At 46.8% G+C, this 14,881-nt stretch overlaps 1 long non-coding RNA gene across 3 annotated transcripts in view; it reads left to right on the forward strand.

Annotated features, from left to right (window-relative positions):
- LOC144761631 (uncharacterized) overlaps window positions 1–14,881 on the forward strand; it is a 566,884-nt gene that overhangs the window by 262,675 nt on the left and 289,328 nt on the right. For all 3 annotated transcript variants that reach the window (XR_013595824.1, XR_013595822.1, XR_013595823.1), the window contains exon 3: window positions 1,606–1,786. This is a non-coding gene — a long non-coding RNA (uncharacterized LOC144761631). The remainder of the gene's footprint in view (window positions 1–1,605; window positions 1,787–14,881) is intronic.

Consider the following 14,881-nt stretch of genomic DNA (forward strand, 5'->3'; position numbering starts at 1 on the left):
AGCAAAGTCCTTTGAAGCAGGGGGACACAGCACACAGCAAAGTCCCTTAGCCTCTCCTTGGTTAAATCAGAAAACTGCAGGCCAGCCCCAGAACACACAGCAATGGTCAGTTCTTTTCTTCATTCTATTCAGCTGTTTCTTCATTCTATTCAGCTGTTTCTTCCTTGGCAGAGGTTCCTCTTGACCACAAAATAGTTTCAATCCTTTTCAGTCTTGATCAGTGTCATTCCATTCCAACGTTCAGGGGTTTCAGCTCTCATAGTTATACCCGTAAAGGTCTTTGAAGTCTTTGTGTTCAGGGGGCACTGACCCCTGTCCAAACCAGTTCTGGGTGTCTCTCTGCCAGTGACACCTTCTTCCTTTGATAGTGGGGGTCTGGATCCTTAATTAGTCAGCAGGAAATGGAGCCATTGTTTTATGGCAGCAGCCCAGGCTTCTTCACCTCCAGGGGATACTCCTCCCCCTTACACAACAGAAGCAGGTCAGCCTGTTGCTGTCTCACCTCCTCCCCTGGGTCAAGACATTCCCTGGAGCCTATTACATCCACATCCAGACAGTAAATCCACAACCAGGCAGAGACACACAGAAATGAAGGAATACAAAAAACAACCACTTCTAAAAGAGTGCTTTCTAAATACACAATGCAAAAACCACCTTCACAAAAAGATGTGTTATTACATTGTGAGTTCAGGCACACTAAACGTCACCTCTCCATCTTAAGCCTATGGGAAGATAGGCTGGAAACATATTACACAGCCTTCCCCATGCTGTCCTATGGGCAAGATGGCCTTGCAACATTGAAAAATGAAATGGAGAGTATTTCACTGTCAGGACATGGTGCACACCTCAGTGCATGTCCTACCTTTCACATAAACTGCACCCTGCCCAGGGGGTACCTTGGACCTACCATAGGGGTGTCTGATGTGCATAAAAAGGGACGGGTAAGGCCTGGCAAGTGGGTGCACTTGTCAGGACAACATGGCAGTTTAACATACTGTACGCAGGCACTGCAGTGGCAGGCCAGAGTTCTCTCTTTAGGGCTACTTGTGTGGGTGGCACAATTAGTGCTGCAGACCCACAAGTAGCATTTGCATTGCCAGCACTGGCACACATAGTGCACTTTACTAGGGATTTTACTAGTAAGGCAAACATACCAATTATGGATAACCAATTACCATAACACTTTATACAGAGAGCAAATGCACGTTAGCACTGATCAGTAGTAGTAAAGTGCTCAGGGTCTTAAAACCAACAAAAACAGGTCAGAAACAATACTGGAGGAAGGCAAAACGTTCAGAGATGACCCTGTAAAAAGGGGCAAGTCCAACACCTTCTATTGCCGATAAGAATGCAACCAGCAAGTCTCTCACCCAGAAATCCTTTTTTATGATAATCAGTTATGTATCTGTTGAAGAAACAAGTCCCGGAGGCACATAGAGGATATTAAAAATACTGACAATGAAATATAGAATTTACTCAAATGAAATTTATTGAAACATCCACTTACCTAGTCCCATGTCATTGCAAAGTACCAAATGTTATACTGTTGTCCTTCTCACCTGTCCATATGTTTGACGCAAACAATTTGACATCTGTCTATTTTAGTTTGTTTTAGGCATTGTTTATGTGGAGGGCTCCTGAAATCTGAGAATTTTTCAAGATGCGGATCAACAGGGAATAGAAGCTACAGTTACACAAAACAAAAAACAATTACTTCTAGACTAACAGCTTGTTGAAAGAGGGGAGTCTTCAGATGTTTCCAGGATTTTCTGATCTTCATTTCAAGGTAAAGAGACACAGGACAGATTTCCAAAGTATAGAATTTGGACACTTTTCACAAATGTATTTGTCTCAAACACAGCAAAATAATAAGCTATTTGGAAGAAAGCCTCAGGTATCTGGTTGAGAGGAATGGGGTAAACAATTTGGAGAGGTACCAACGACTAGTGCCACGAAAATCCTGGAGGACCGGGTAGTTTTAAATGTGCTCTTTTAAGGTTGGAACCACAAGGATGATGCAATGTGATCCAAAGTTCTTAAGCTAAGGATAAACTAGGCTTTCAAATTTCACCCTCTTTTCATGTTTCATACGTTTTGTAAGGAGAGCTCACACATGCGAAGTAGTAGTTGATGGGTGAAAAGAGGAACACATCAAGGATGAGAGCATAAGCCTATCTGTGATTCTTAACATTGAAACACAAATGCAAGGAACTATCTTAAGAAGCTTTCCCCTGTCATGTAGGTAATAGCCTTCACAATTGGGCCATATTGTCGTAATGGTGTAGGAATGAGTGTAGAAATGAGCTAAACTGAAGATTCATGCACATCATTATAGTAATGCTCACTACTGACATGGTAAAAACAACCATAAGTGACTGACAAACAAAACCACTAGAAGTGAGCATACTAAAGCAAAACATTCCATGGGCACAACAAGAGCATTAATGGGCACAGAGACATCCACCGCTTAGGAGTGGATAATTCCCACCCAAAACCAAGTGATAGAGAGAAACATCTAACTAAAGGCACATAACACAATCCCCATACACAAGTCGGAGATACAGTTACTGTTATGTTATGTTATGTTATGTTAATAGGAGCTTATAGAGCTCACTGTCACCGAAGGTTTCATGGAGCTAATCATGTGTGATGTTGTTGTGTGAGACCGGGTTAGCAGGATTGCCCGAATAGCCATGTTTTCAGGGCCTTTTTAAAGCCGAGTAAGTTGTCGCAGGTCCTGATTGTGAGGGGGAGGGAATTCCAGAACCTGGATGCAAGGTACGAAAACCTGCGGCCTCCCTGCCTTTTCAGTTTGATGGTCGGGATGGTGAGTAAGTGAAGGTGAGCTGAATGGAGATTGCGGATAGGGACGTGCTTTGTGATCAAACTACTGAGACATTTTGGGCTGTTACAATGCAGCGCTTTGAAGACTAGGCAGCCTGTCTTGAAAGCAGCTTGTTGCGCCATGGGCAGCCAATGGAGTTTTTGCAACGAGGGTCTGGCCAATTGCCATCTCGGCTGTTTGTGGATTAGTCTTGCCGTCTGATTCTGAACCTTTTGTAAACGGTTAAGCAGAGCCTGAGGTAGCCCAATATAAAGGGAGTTATAAAAGTCTAGGCGTGAGAGCACCAGCGCCTGGACAAGGGCTGCGTGAGATAGCAGATGAGCAATCTTCCTGATTTTGTGCAATTGGAAGAGGCTGGTGGAGACCACGGCCCCCACGAAACTTTTAAGTGAGAGATCAGCATCGATGACCACCCCTAAACTTTTCACTGAGAGGGAAGGGGTGGGAGGAGAACCTAATTTGCTCGGCCGAAAATGTGGTCCCCAGCAAGCCACACTGTTCCCGGGCAGCACCAGTTCCGTCTTGCCCAGGTTAAGTTTCAGCTGATTGAGATCCATCCAATGCTGGATATGAAGCATTGTAGATTGGAATTCTGTGGCGGTGTTGGGGGAATCCAGGGGGAAAACAATCTGAAGGTCATCAGCGTAATTAAAGACAGTTATTCTCCTGGCTTTGAGTGAGTGGATCAGTGGCCGGTTATAAAGGTTGAACAACAGTGGGGAAAGGGACAAGCCCTGTAGGATCCCACATGAGGTGGGCAATTTGGGGGCAGTAAAGGCACCAAGACGTACTGCTTGGGTTCTGCCTGTGAGAAAGGACTTTATCCATTTATAGGCAGGACCATGTATTCCTGCTTGTTCGACACGGTGCAACAAGATGTTGTGATCGACCGTGTCGAACGCAGCCGACAAGTCCAGGAGCATGAGAGCCTGGGGAACCCCCATGTCCGCGTTTGCTCTCAATGTGTCCAGTACCGCCAGAATAACTGACTCCGTCGACTGAGCTGTCCAGAAACCTACTTGGTTAGGCTCTAAGAATCCTGATTTTTCGATAAAATTAGAGAGGCACCTTGCCACGTGGGCCTCCAAGATTTTAGCCAAATAGGGGAGGAGGGAAATAGGGCGGTAGTTGGAGGAGTTCGAGGGATCTGCCCCAGGTTTCTTTAGGAGAGGAACTAACATTGCATTTTTGAGGGAAGTAGGTACTTCGCCCTTCCTGAGGGATTCATTGAGAAAAGGGAGGATACTGTGGGGTAAGGCCGAGAAAATGTCCCTGAGGACAAAGGGAGGGCAACAATCCTTCGGAGAGCCCGACTTGACACGGGTCATTAGTTCTGAAAGTGTGTTAGAGCATATATCTGTGAAGTGATTCATAATAGAAGAGGTAGAGGAGATGTCATCGAGAGATTCCGTGTGGGCAGTGGAGGGAATGCTAGCCCTGATAATCACAATTTTTTCCACAAAGAAGGTGTGTTAAAGCAGTTGCACAACCCTTGAGTGGGGGCCTGGCTAGGTAAAATTCTGTCATCACTGCTAAGATCATTCACAATCTTAAAAATGTCCCTAGATTTATTGTGACCAATTAGTATTCTTGCTGAGAAATATGCAGCTATAGCGGTCAGTATGGATATCTTGTAGTCCTTACGAGCTGACAAGTACACCAGTCTATCTTCCCTGGAGTAACCACACCTCCATTTCCTCTCTAGCTGATGGAGTTTTAGTTTTTGGTCCTTTAGTTCACTGGTGAACCATTTGTGGGCATCAGAGTGTCTGGAACGAGAATATTTAATGAGAGGGGCGTGCTTGCCACTGGCCACCAATAGCCAGTTTGCGATGTCATTTTCCATAGAGTCGACGTTGGAGTTGGGATCGACGGTGGGTAGGGATCTGGCTAAGGAGTTGATGAATCCCTGAGTATTAAGAGTTCTCCACTTATGAGTCAAACCTCCTGCCACCTTGGGAGACTTAGCCCTGCCATTGAAGGTGGCTATGAATTCGATCAGGTGGTGGTCAGATCAAATGCAGGGGGAGATTAGTAGTGTTGACAATGTGACGTTGTGAGACCAAATTTGGTCGAGGTGTGACCCTTGGTGTGGGTGGGGGCAGATAGGTGCTGAATAATGTTTAAGTTAGAGAGCAGTTCGGAGAGTTCTGCCGCCTGTGGCCCACCACATGCATCATTGAACATATAGTTTAGGTCCCTAATAAGTAGGACTTTAGAATGGTTGATGATAAGATTTGCCATCTGTTCACTAAGGGAAAGGGGGAAGGAGGGCATGGACTGTGGGGGGCGGTAGATAAGCACCAGTGCTTGCCGTAATGGCTGTATGCTGAAAAAACAACAGAGAGAAAGCGAAGCTACTGTGGACAATATTTATTGACGGTCGCTTCACTTTCTCTCTGTTGTTTTTTCTGCATACAGCCATTACGGCAACAATTTTGAACAACTGCCCATTGGGTAAGGTGCACATATACGTGCTAATCCATAGGATGGTGATCTCCTCTTTTCTGTCCTTTTGTTTCCCTATACTCACGTGTTGACATTTGGTTACTGAAAGCACAGGTTGTCCTGATCTCCACCCCACCACGCCATGATTATCACTTTTATAGAATGTGGTTTGAGCCAACCAGAGTGTACTGAATTACGCCCTGATTGCATTTATATAAAATAAGTTGACTATGTCTCAATCACATTTGGCTGTACTTTCTGTCTTCTTGACAATATGTTCTTCTTCTTTTTGGACAATTTAGTTTGTTTTTTAACTGCACATCACGAGTCACTTCCACACTAAGTGCGAATTTCTTGGGTATCTCCTTCTTCAGTTTGGTTTGTGTGCTTACACTCGTAGTCACCTTTGCGCCTCTTAGATATGTAACTAAGTGATGTATGTGGTTCAATTAGAGGTTTGTAACCTGCAACCATTATACATTTTGTAGAGCCCTGATGAAGTCTTGGGTAACTACCCTGACGAAACACGTGTTGGCTGGGCATCTGGAATAAATCTGAATTGAAGAAACACATCAATCAACATCTGCTCTTCATTTACTGTTATGTGTTTTGTAAAATCACTTACAGTATTTACACTGTAATAAATAGACGTGTGCACAGATCCCTTTTGCATGGTATGCATATATGCCCAGGCCCCTCCTCCACGCTCCACCCCGACCGGCCTATTGACTGAGGCATATGGGAGGGGAGCTAGGAGTGCGTCAGGTTAAGGACAACAGTAAAATTCCCCAGTGAAGATTTCTACGGGTTTCGAGTAAGTGATATTTTAAAAACAAATTCTAAAACAGTTATTCACTTTCAATTCAAGAGCAAGCTGGCGAGGTCCGCGCGGCAACAATCATACAATTGCCCGCTTCCCGCGTTGTAGCTAGTTTTGAGTGCCCGGCCCCGCCTCCACGCTCCACCCCGTACCGACCGATTGGCTGAGGCCTATGGGAGGGGTGCTAAGAGTGCGTCAGGTCAAGGACAACAGTAAAATTCCCAAGTGAAGATTTCCACGCGATTCGAGTAAGTGATATTTTAAAAACAAATTCTAAAACAGTTATTCACTTTCAATTCAAGTGCAATCTGGCGAGGTCCGCGCGGCAACAATCATACAATTGCCCGCTTCACGCGTTGTAGCTAGTTTTGAGTGCCCGGCCCCACCTCCACGGTCCACCCCGTACTGGCCGATTGGCTGAGGTCTATGGGAGGGGAGCTAGGAGTGCATCAGGTCAAGGACAACAGTAAAATTCCCAAGTGAAGATTTCTACACGATTCGAGTAAGTGATATTTTAAAAACAAATTCTAAAACAGTTATTCACTTTCAATTCAAGCGCAAGCTGGCGAGGTCCGCGCGGCAACAATCAAACAAATACTGTCACAGGCATCAAGTATTTCTGACTGACATTGCATAAATAGTGAGAAAAATATGGAGGAATTTAGGAAGTCTAGTAGGAGACAGAAAATGCAGCTACTGTTATGACTACAACACAAAAGTAATGCAGCACACCTTACAGTAAAGTAACATTGTGACAGTCTTGTAGAATAAGGAAGAGGCATCACTTTGAAATACAGAATGTTTCGAAATCTCCCTGTGAAACACACATGATTTATCATTTTAATGGGCCCTGTAACTTTTGCTCCTGGGCCTATCAAGAACTACTCTAATGAGGGTCATTGGGCTAGAGACTAGCTGACACAGAGCAGATGACAACACAAAGAAGGCTAACAGTAGGCTGTCTAATACGCAGAGATTTGACATCTGTGAGGTTGGAAAGAGAAATTGCTAAATGAGAGAAAGGCTTCCTTTCCAGGGGGTTCTTCCTCCTCAGACGTTTTAGAGAAAATGGGACTAGCAATCTGTAGGAGTTCCCAAGGAGTAAGCCTGTTAGTTGACCTTGAGTTCTTTCATAAGAAGATATCCTAGATGGCACAAATAATCTTCTCCTCATCTTCAACTGTGGAGGCAATTTACAAAGTGGCTTGGTAGAGAATAAGGGGGCATATTATCAAGACAGGAGATAAAATTATCGCTGTTTTAGCGGCAGAAAAAGGGCACTAAAACGCGATAATGGGCTTGATAATATGCTCTATGGAATTCCAAGTGAAGCCCATGTTAAATGTGAAGGACATTTAACATGGGCTTCAATTGGAATTCCATAGAGCATATTATCAAGCCCATTATCGCCGTTTTAGCGCCAGTTTTCGGCCACTAAAACGGCGATAATTTTATCGCCTGTCTTGATAATATGCCCCAAGGTTTTTTCCTGGGATGCACATCATGTAAAGCTTGTGGATAGCATGGAATTACACATTGTGTATATGACTTAAAAAGACATGTTGTAAAATATGAAAACTACAGGAAAATCATTAGCTTGGGTAAATCAAACATGATTATTTAAAACATTCTTGGTTGTAGGTTAATATATGCTTTAATAAGGTCTTACTTGTTCTTTCCATGAATGCTTGACAGCTTACTTTGTGGACTGACCCCTGCATGTCAGGTACTGAACCTGTGTCCTGGAACAAGGTTATGAATATGTGTACCTAGATCCTGCAGCTGATGAAACAAGTATTTGCAATGCAATTGGTCTTGCATTGCCAAGAGTTAGAGCTATTGGGGTTTTAAATTAACATGTGTTTTGCCGATGTGGTTTGGAGTGGAGTGGATGTACATGGTTTGGAGTGGGATTATGAGGGTTGAATTGGAATTGTTATTTGCGAAATTGTGTGGGGTGGAATTGTATGGTGTGTAGTGTAGTGGAATTATGTTGCATGGTGAATAGATGGGTGTTAGAGCTGCACAGAATAGATAGAAAGGAAGATAGAGAGGAATAGGTAGTTTGTGCACAGATAGTCAATAGCGGGCTATGGAGCACCAACCAACAGCACTTAGGGGCAGATTTATGAGGCACTTGCGCCACGTTTACGCCGCTGTTGCGTCACGCAAGGCGGCGTAAACGTGGCGCATCCCTACGAACGATTTACAACGTGACGCATCAAGGCAGATGCGTCACGTTGTAAAGCCCTGCGCCGCTTGTGGGCGTTCCGGCGCAGGGTGGGCGTTCCGGGGCAGGTGCGCCTCGCAAAAGTGGCTGAGTGAAATCAATAAGATTTCACTCAGTCACTTACAGGCCAATGCTGCGTCAAAAGCCTGCGCCTGCTTGAAGCAGGCGTAGGTCTTGACGCAGCATTGTGGAGATGGGGCACCCCCGAGCCTTGCTGGAGCTGCGTCGCGCTTGCGACGCAACTCCAGCAATGCGTCACCTTTAAGGCACAGATGTGTCACGCATCTGTGCCGTTTTTGCCCCATGGTGCGCCGTATCATAAATGCGGCGCACCATGGGTGGCGGAGCTGTGGCGCACTGTGGCGCATGTTAACTGGCGCATCCCTGGGGATGCGCCAGTTAACATAAATCTGCCCCTGTGCCTTTTGGACTTGTGTCAACAGAGACAATATGGACTATTAGTTGAGAATTATAAGCATGGTATTTATTATCCTAGCACATACATTTCTGTTGCCTATATAAAACATGTTAGTTTCTTACTGGACTATAAATACATGCATGCAAGTAGAAAGGAGACAATACATGCATGTAAGTAGAAAGGAGGCAGCAATTTGTGGAAGCCGCATCGAGTTTATGTGCATTGGGGAATGACATCCCCTTCCCTTGAGCTCACTTTAATTGCAGGGAATGTGGCACCTGGTGTGCAAGCTACAGGCACAACCTTGAAATAAGGGCACATTAGGTGCATTAAAGGAAAGAACAACTGGAGGGAGATGGCAGAGAAAGAAAGAAAGAGAGGACATAGGAGTAGCACAAAATACAGGAGGAGGGAACAGACGGCCTGAGGGATGACAGGAAATGCAGCGGGATTAGTGATTAAGGCTACATATGAAAAGACAGTAAAATATGGGAGGACACCCTGGTTAAATGTGTGCCGGGAAGGTGCAGGACATTGAAGTCCATTGTGTCATTAATTATGATGCATGATGCAGCACTTCCCTAAGCAGGAACAGAGGCAGGAGGTGAGGGTAGAGCTCCAAGACCGAACTTTATGCAGACATGTACTTTGTAGGAAGACAAAATAAATTGCACATTCATTATGTAAATACGGTAAGCCACTCCGGCAGAGTCGACTTATCGCTGGGTAGGATGACACACTGGAACTCCAGCACAGCCAAGAAGGGTGAACGCAATCACTTAAATTCCAGGGTGGGACACAAGCTGAGAGTGTTGTGAAACAATGTCAGTGCTACTTTGTGACTTATTTGTGGGTTCAACAGTACATCATTATCTTGTATAAATAATAGTGATACTCACTGGCACCCATAGTGATCACAACTGTAATGGGCTTGTTTAACAGCAGAATTCATCGCCATGATACAGCAGAGGCATCCTGCAGCCTCACATGGAGGCAAGATAGCAGCGCGAGCAGAGACAGGCGGAAAGCAAAGCGGCTGCACCTGTAAACGTGGTCTGGCCCATTACCAGAGTCCGCAAACGCTTTTAATGAATTGGAGAAAAGAATTGTTTTGTCTCTGAGAGGCAAACGTGCTCTTTCACTTCCCAGGTCAGGGGCGGTGTCTTACTGAGTGCAGCCTCTGGCTTCGGAAATAGTATGTAAAATACAACAAGTGTTTGTGGCATGCCGCTTTACCAGGGACTTCAAATGCTTCTAATGAATTTGAGAAAAGCATTGACTTGTCTATGAGAAATGGATGTGCACTCTTCCACTTCCATGGTTGGGAGCGGTCTCTTGCTGAGCGCAGCCTCTGTCTATGGAATAGTAGGTCAAATACAACAAGCAGGCGCCGTGCTAAAACAAAGTGCGGCGCCCATGTAAATAAAATGTATGGGCTTGGCAGCCCTTAAAGTGAGTGCAATGGTACTAAAAAAAAAAAACATAAATGCAGGCACTATACCAAATATAAAGGCCGTTGCCCGTGTACCTTTTTCTTGTACATGCAAAGTAATATTAGAGGGGCGCCATGCTAAAACATGATTTGGGCCGCCCGTCTACATACAAGGTACAGGCACTCACACAGTAACACTAGCACAAATTTACAACAAGTAGTCCCCAAAGGAACACATAAACAACTACAGCATAAGGAAACTGTAGTTGGCGAGTGCCCCTAAATTTAAAACGGATGTGAAGTATCGGGAATGCCACCTATAAGGAGCCAGGAAATACAAGCGACACAGGAGTGAACCAATTGAAGAAGAAGGCAGGATTACACTTCCACTTCGTATAGGCGTTACAGAAGGTCTTGCATTCAGTGCATGCACACTGCTCAGGCTTGACCTAAAAAAGTAAGTAAACATTTCAGAATCATGATAGTGGGACTGCGAGGAACTGTGATGGGTGACATCAATGGTATAAACGATGAAAAAAGTAACACTTACTTTGTTTCAGCAGCAGTCCTGTTCTGGGGCCAAAGGCACAGCGGCTTTTATTTTAACTTTGTACCAGCGCTCCGAGCACCAAGCCCACATCTCGCCGCACCCGCTTCGCGGGTGCCGCTTCGACGGGAGGAGTGAACACCAACTCAGCGGGGCATCTCTTGTGGCGGTAAGGCGGCAGTGGGCGCGAGGCGTCAGCGGGGCTGCAAGTGTGCGGGGACTTCATTTCCCAGAAGTCCCTGCAAGACCAAGGAAGAGCTTCCGGTCCGCTCTCCCTGCTGGCCCGCCCCCCGCCCCCCCCACGAGGCTTTTTAGAGGCGACCCAGTCCTCTGACGGGTGGGACACTTACTTTGTTTCAGCAGCAGTCCTGTTCTGGGGCCAGAGGCACAGCGGCTTTTATTTTAACTTTGTACCAGCGCTCCGAGCACCAAGCCCACATCTCGCCGCACCCGCTTCGCGGGTGCCGCTTCGACGGGAGGAGTGAACACCAACTCAGCGGGGCATCTCTTGTGGCGGTAAGGCGGCAGTGGGCGCGAGGCGTCAGCGGGGCTGCGAGTGTGCGGGGACTTCATTTCCCAGAAGTCCCTGCAAGACCAAGGAAGAGCTTCCGGTCCGCTCTCCCTGCTGGCCCGCCCCCCGCCCCCCCCACGAGGCTTTTTAGAGGCGACCCAGTCCTCTGACGGGTGGGACACTTACTTTGTTTCAGCAGCAGTCCTGTTCTGGGGCCAGAGGCACAGCGGCTTTTATTTTAACTTTGTACCAGCGCTCCGAGCACCAAGCCCACATCTCGCCGCACCCGCTTTGCGGGTGCCGCTTCGACGGGAGGAGTGAACACCAACTCAGCGGGGCATCTCTTGTGGCGGTAAGGCGGCAGTGGGCGCGAGGCGTCAGCGGGGCTGCGAGTGTACGGGGACTTCATTTCCCAGAAGTCCCTGCAAGACCAAGGAAGAGCTTCCGGTCCGCTCTCCCTGCTGGCCCGCCCCCCGCGCCCCCCACGAGGCTTTTTAGAGGCGACCCAGTCCTCTGACGGGTGGGACACTTACTTTGTTTCAGCAGCAGTCCTGTTCTGGGGCCAGAGGCACAGCGGCTTTTATTTTAACTTTGTACCAGCGCTCCGAGCACCAAGCCCACATCTCGCCGCACCCGCTTCGCGGGTGCCGCTTCGCAGGTGCCGCTTCGACGGTAGGAGTGAACACCAACTCAGCGGGGCATCTCTTGTGGCGGTAAGGCGGCAGTGGGCACGAGGCGTCAGCGGGGCTGCGAGTGTGCGGGGACTTCATTTCCCAGAAGTCCCTGCAAGACCAAGGAAGAGCTTCCGGTCCGCTCTCCCTGCTGGCCCGCCCCCCACGCCCCCTATATCATAGTCTCCGCTTCCCGCAGCGCGGGACGCAGCCCGGGCGAAGACAGGGCAAAGACTGGGCCGTTTGAGGCCGTTCGAGGACGGCCGAGGACTGGACTGGCCTACCCTTTTTCGCCCATTCTGCTATATTGTTAAATTGTGGTTGGTGTTGCTATTAATATTTATAATCCATAGGTGGCCTTATTTAGGTTTTTATTGTGTATAAATATGTCCGTTAGGATAACCCGTAGCAAGACTGGTAAGGGAAACACTTCAATCAGTGGTCCAATGGATGATTTTATCACTCGTACCAACTTGGCCATTGATGAGGAAATTTCTAAATTGCAGACTCGTGTTTCTCTTGAGTTGGCAGCCGCTAGAAGATTATCGGAGGTAATTACTGTTTCAAAAAAATCTTCACTGGGGCATATAGCTACTGCTGTTACCCCGGAGCGACCCGCCACTCTTAAGTCATTAGTCCTGCAGGCAGAGGTTCACCAGGCTCCAACTCTACAACTTGCCTCCCAGGTCCTAGGGCCAGTTGTTGATGCTGGTGATATGATTCCACCTGTATTGTCCCCTGTGAACAATGTTAGTTTTAATTTTTCTATCCCAGCAACTCCAAAATCTTTCGCTGACACGCAGGTCACTAGCTCTAATTTCCCCGACCCAGTAATTTTTAACTCATCCAGAATTAATTTAAATTCGGGTAATTTCCCAAAAAGGAAAAAGACCTCCCGGTATATCTATTACCGGAAGAAGGCAAGAGTTGCGGTGGCACAGAAATTAAAACCGCTCCCTGTACCAATCCCCAATATAACTGAAGGGATTATCCTTAAGGAACAGACACATCTAGAAGGTGCCAAAGGGGGGTTAGTTCCCACTCAAACCACTACCGCACTACAAGAGGGGGGCTCAACTGTTGAGGGCCAGGAAGGGAAGGACGGGGAATTTATAGGCATAGTTTGAGAAACACTCAAGAAACTCCTTTCCCCTCTTGCTCATAGACTCTCATCCATCGAAAACAGTCTGTTGGAGATGGAGAAAAGCATTATTGCTTTGGCCACTCTTGGCTTGAGAAGTCTAGAAAATCAGGGCATTGGGGTAGAGGATTCGATTTCACAGGTATCTTCTTCTTTCCCTCCACCTGTACTACCACCGGAACGTCCGGTTCCGAAACCACGAACTGTGGGTGTGAACCAAACTGCTGTATCCGTTAAACCTGTTGTCCCCTCCCGTTCTTGTTCTGTACCCATCCTAAACTCTATTGTAGTCCCTCCTGCTAAACCATGCCCCACAGAATCTCGCCAACAGTATTCCCAGGGTACTTCTGTAAAGAATAATTTTAGAGGGGGTTACATTGATCTTCCCCCAGAGGCAAATGATTACGTGGTCGTTTTGACGGGTGTTTCTCAGCTCGAAAATGGCCATTACGAGAACCATTGGTCCCTGAAGAACAAGACAATGCACTGGCTCAATGCGAACCGTGCAATTCCTAATGGTAGGAAGAGCAGAGTGCTGATGGTGCGTCGTGTTCCCTGGGTGGGCTCCACAAAGAAATCTGTGGTTGGAGACTGTATAGTGGTGACCTTTGAGGACCCACATACAGCACGTTATATTTGTTCTTGCCCCAATGGTGAAGGTTCCCGTGTTATCCCTAGACTTTTGTCTTTTTTTTACCCTCCACCCCCTAAAAAACCACGGGACGATGGTTGGTCCCTGGTACAGCGCCATCCTTGGAGGATTTATCCCTCCAATTACCAAGATCCCTTTATGTGCTGGAATGGTCCACCCACCCAGAATAGGTTCGGTAGCCTCGAGGAGGTAGACTGACTTATAAGGCAACCAATGTCCAATGTAGTACCAACGGCCTCTGCAACCCAAATTGCAGGGCCTCTTGTAAGTCCCCCCGTAATGTCTGATCACAATCTCGGACATATGGAAAGCCATTCAACTTTGACTTTAGCACGTACTGATAATGTTGAGGACTGCGCTGGTGCTAAGACCAGTATTTTATCTGGGGTACCGACTATTGATGAAGAGATAAGGATAGATGACCCACACCAAGATAGTGTAGCCCCCCCCTTGGCACCAATGCTTCTCACCGCCGAATCTGATTCCTCTGGCAGTGAGTCAATCCCACAGCTGTTGTTCCTGTCATGGAATATCGCTGGAGTGGGCAAAAATCTGATAGACCCAGAATGGGCAGACTATGTCGACTCCAGTGACTTCTGCCTACTACAAGAAACTTGGGCATTGGATATCCCGCACAGGATGGGATACAAAACCTTTGGCATCGAGGCCACCCAGTCCGATAGGGGAAGGCCATGTGGGGGATTGATCATATGGCTTAAAATCACTCTAGCCATAAGAGTTGATCCCATAGACACAGGAACCCCTGACATTCTGGCTTTAAAAATTGTATCAACTGAAGGGGGCGAATACTATATTATTAATGTCTATAACAGACCTACAGGGCATTCCAAGGTCTCGACCACCTTGGAAATCCTGGATACCTTTTTGAAAAGGGTGGTGGGCGAAGTCCCTGTGATATTGGGGGGCGACCTGAATTGTAATTTCGAACCGATCCTTGGGATTTCCGATGTTTTTCAAGATGAGGATCAAGCATATAATATCCCCCAGCTTGAGACCTCGAACTATGTCCCGTGTACCACTCTGGCGGTTCAATTACTGAGGCTAACAGTTGATCACGGCCTTAGAGCATGCAATGGTCGTTTTCCCTCAGATCTTACAAAACAACCTACCTTTGGGAAATCAAAAAGCAGACTAGATTTTATCTT

This window comes from Lissotriton helveticus, chromosome 6, assembly GCF_964261635.1.
Source record: "Lissotriton helveticus chromosome 6, aLisHel1.1, whole genome shotgun sequence".
NCBI lineage: Eukaryota > Metazoa > Chordata > Amphibia > Caudata > Salamandridae > Lissotriton > Lissotriton helveticus.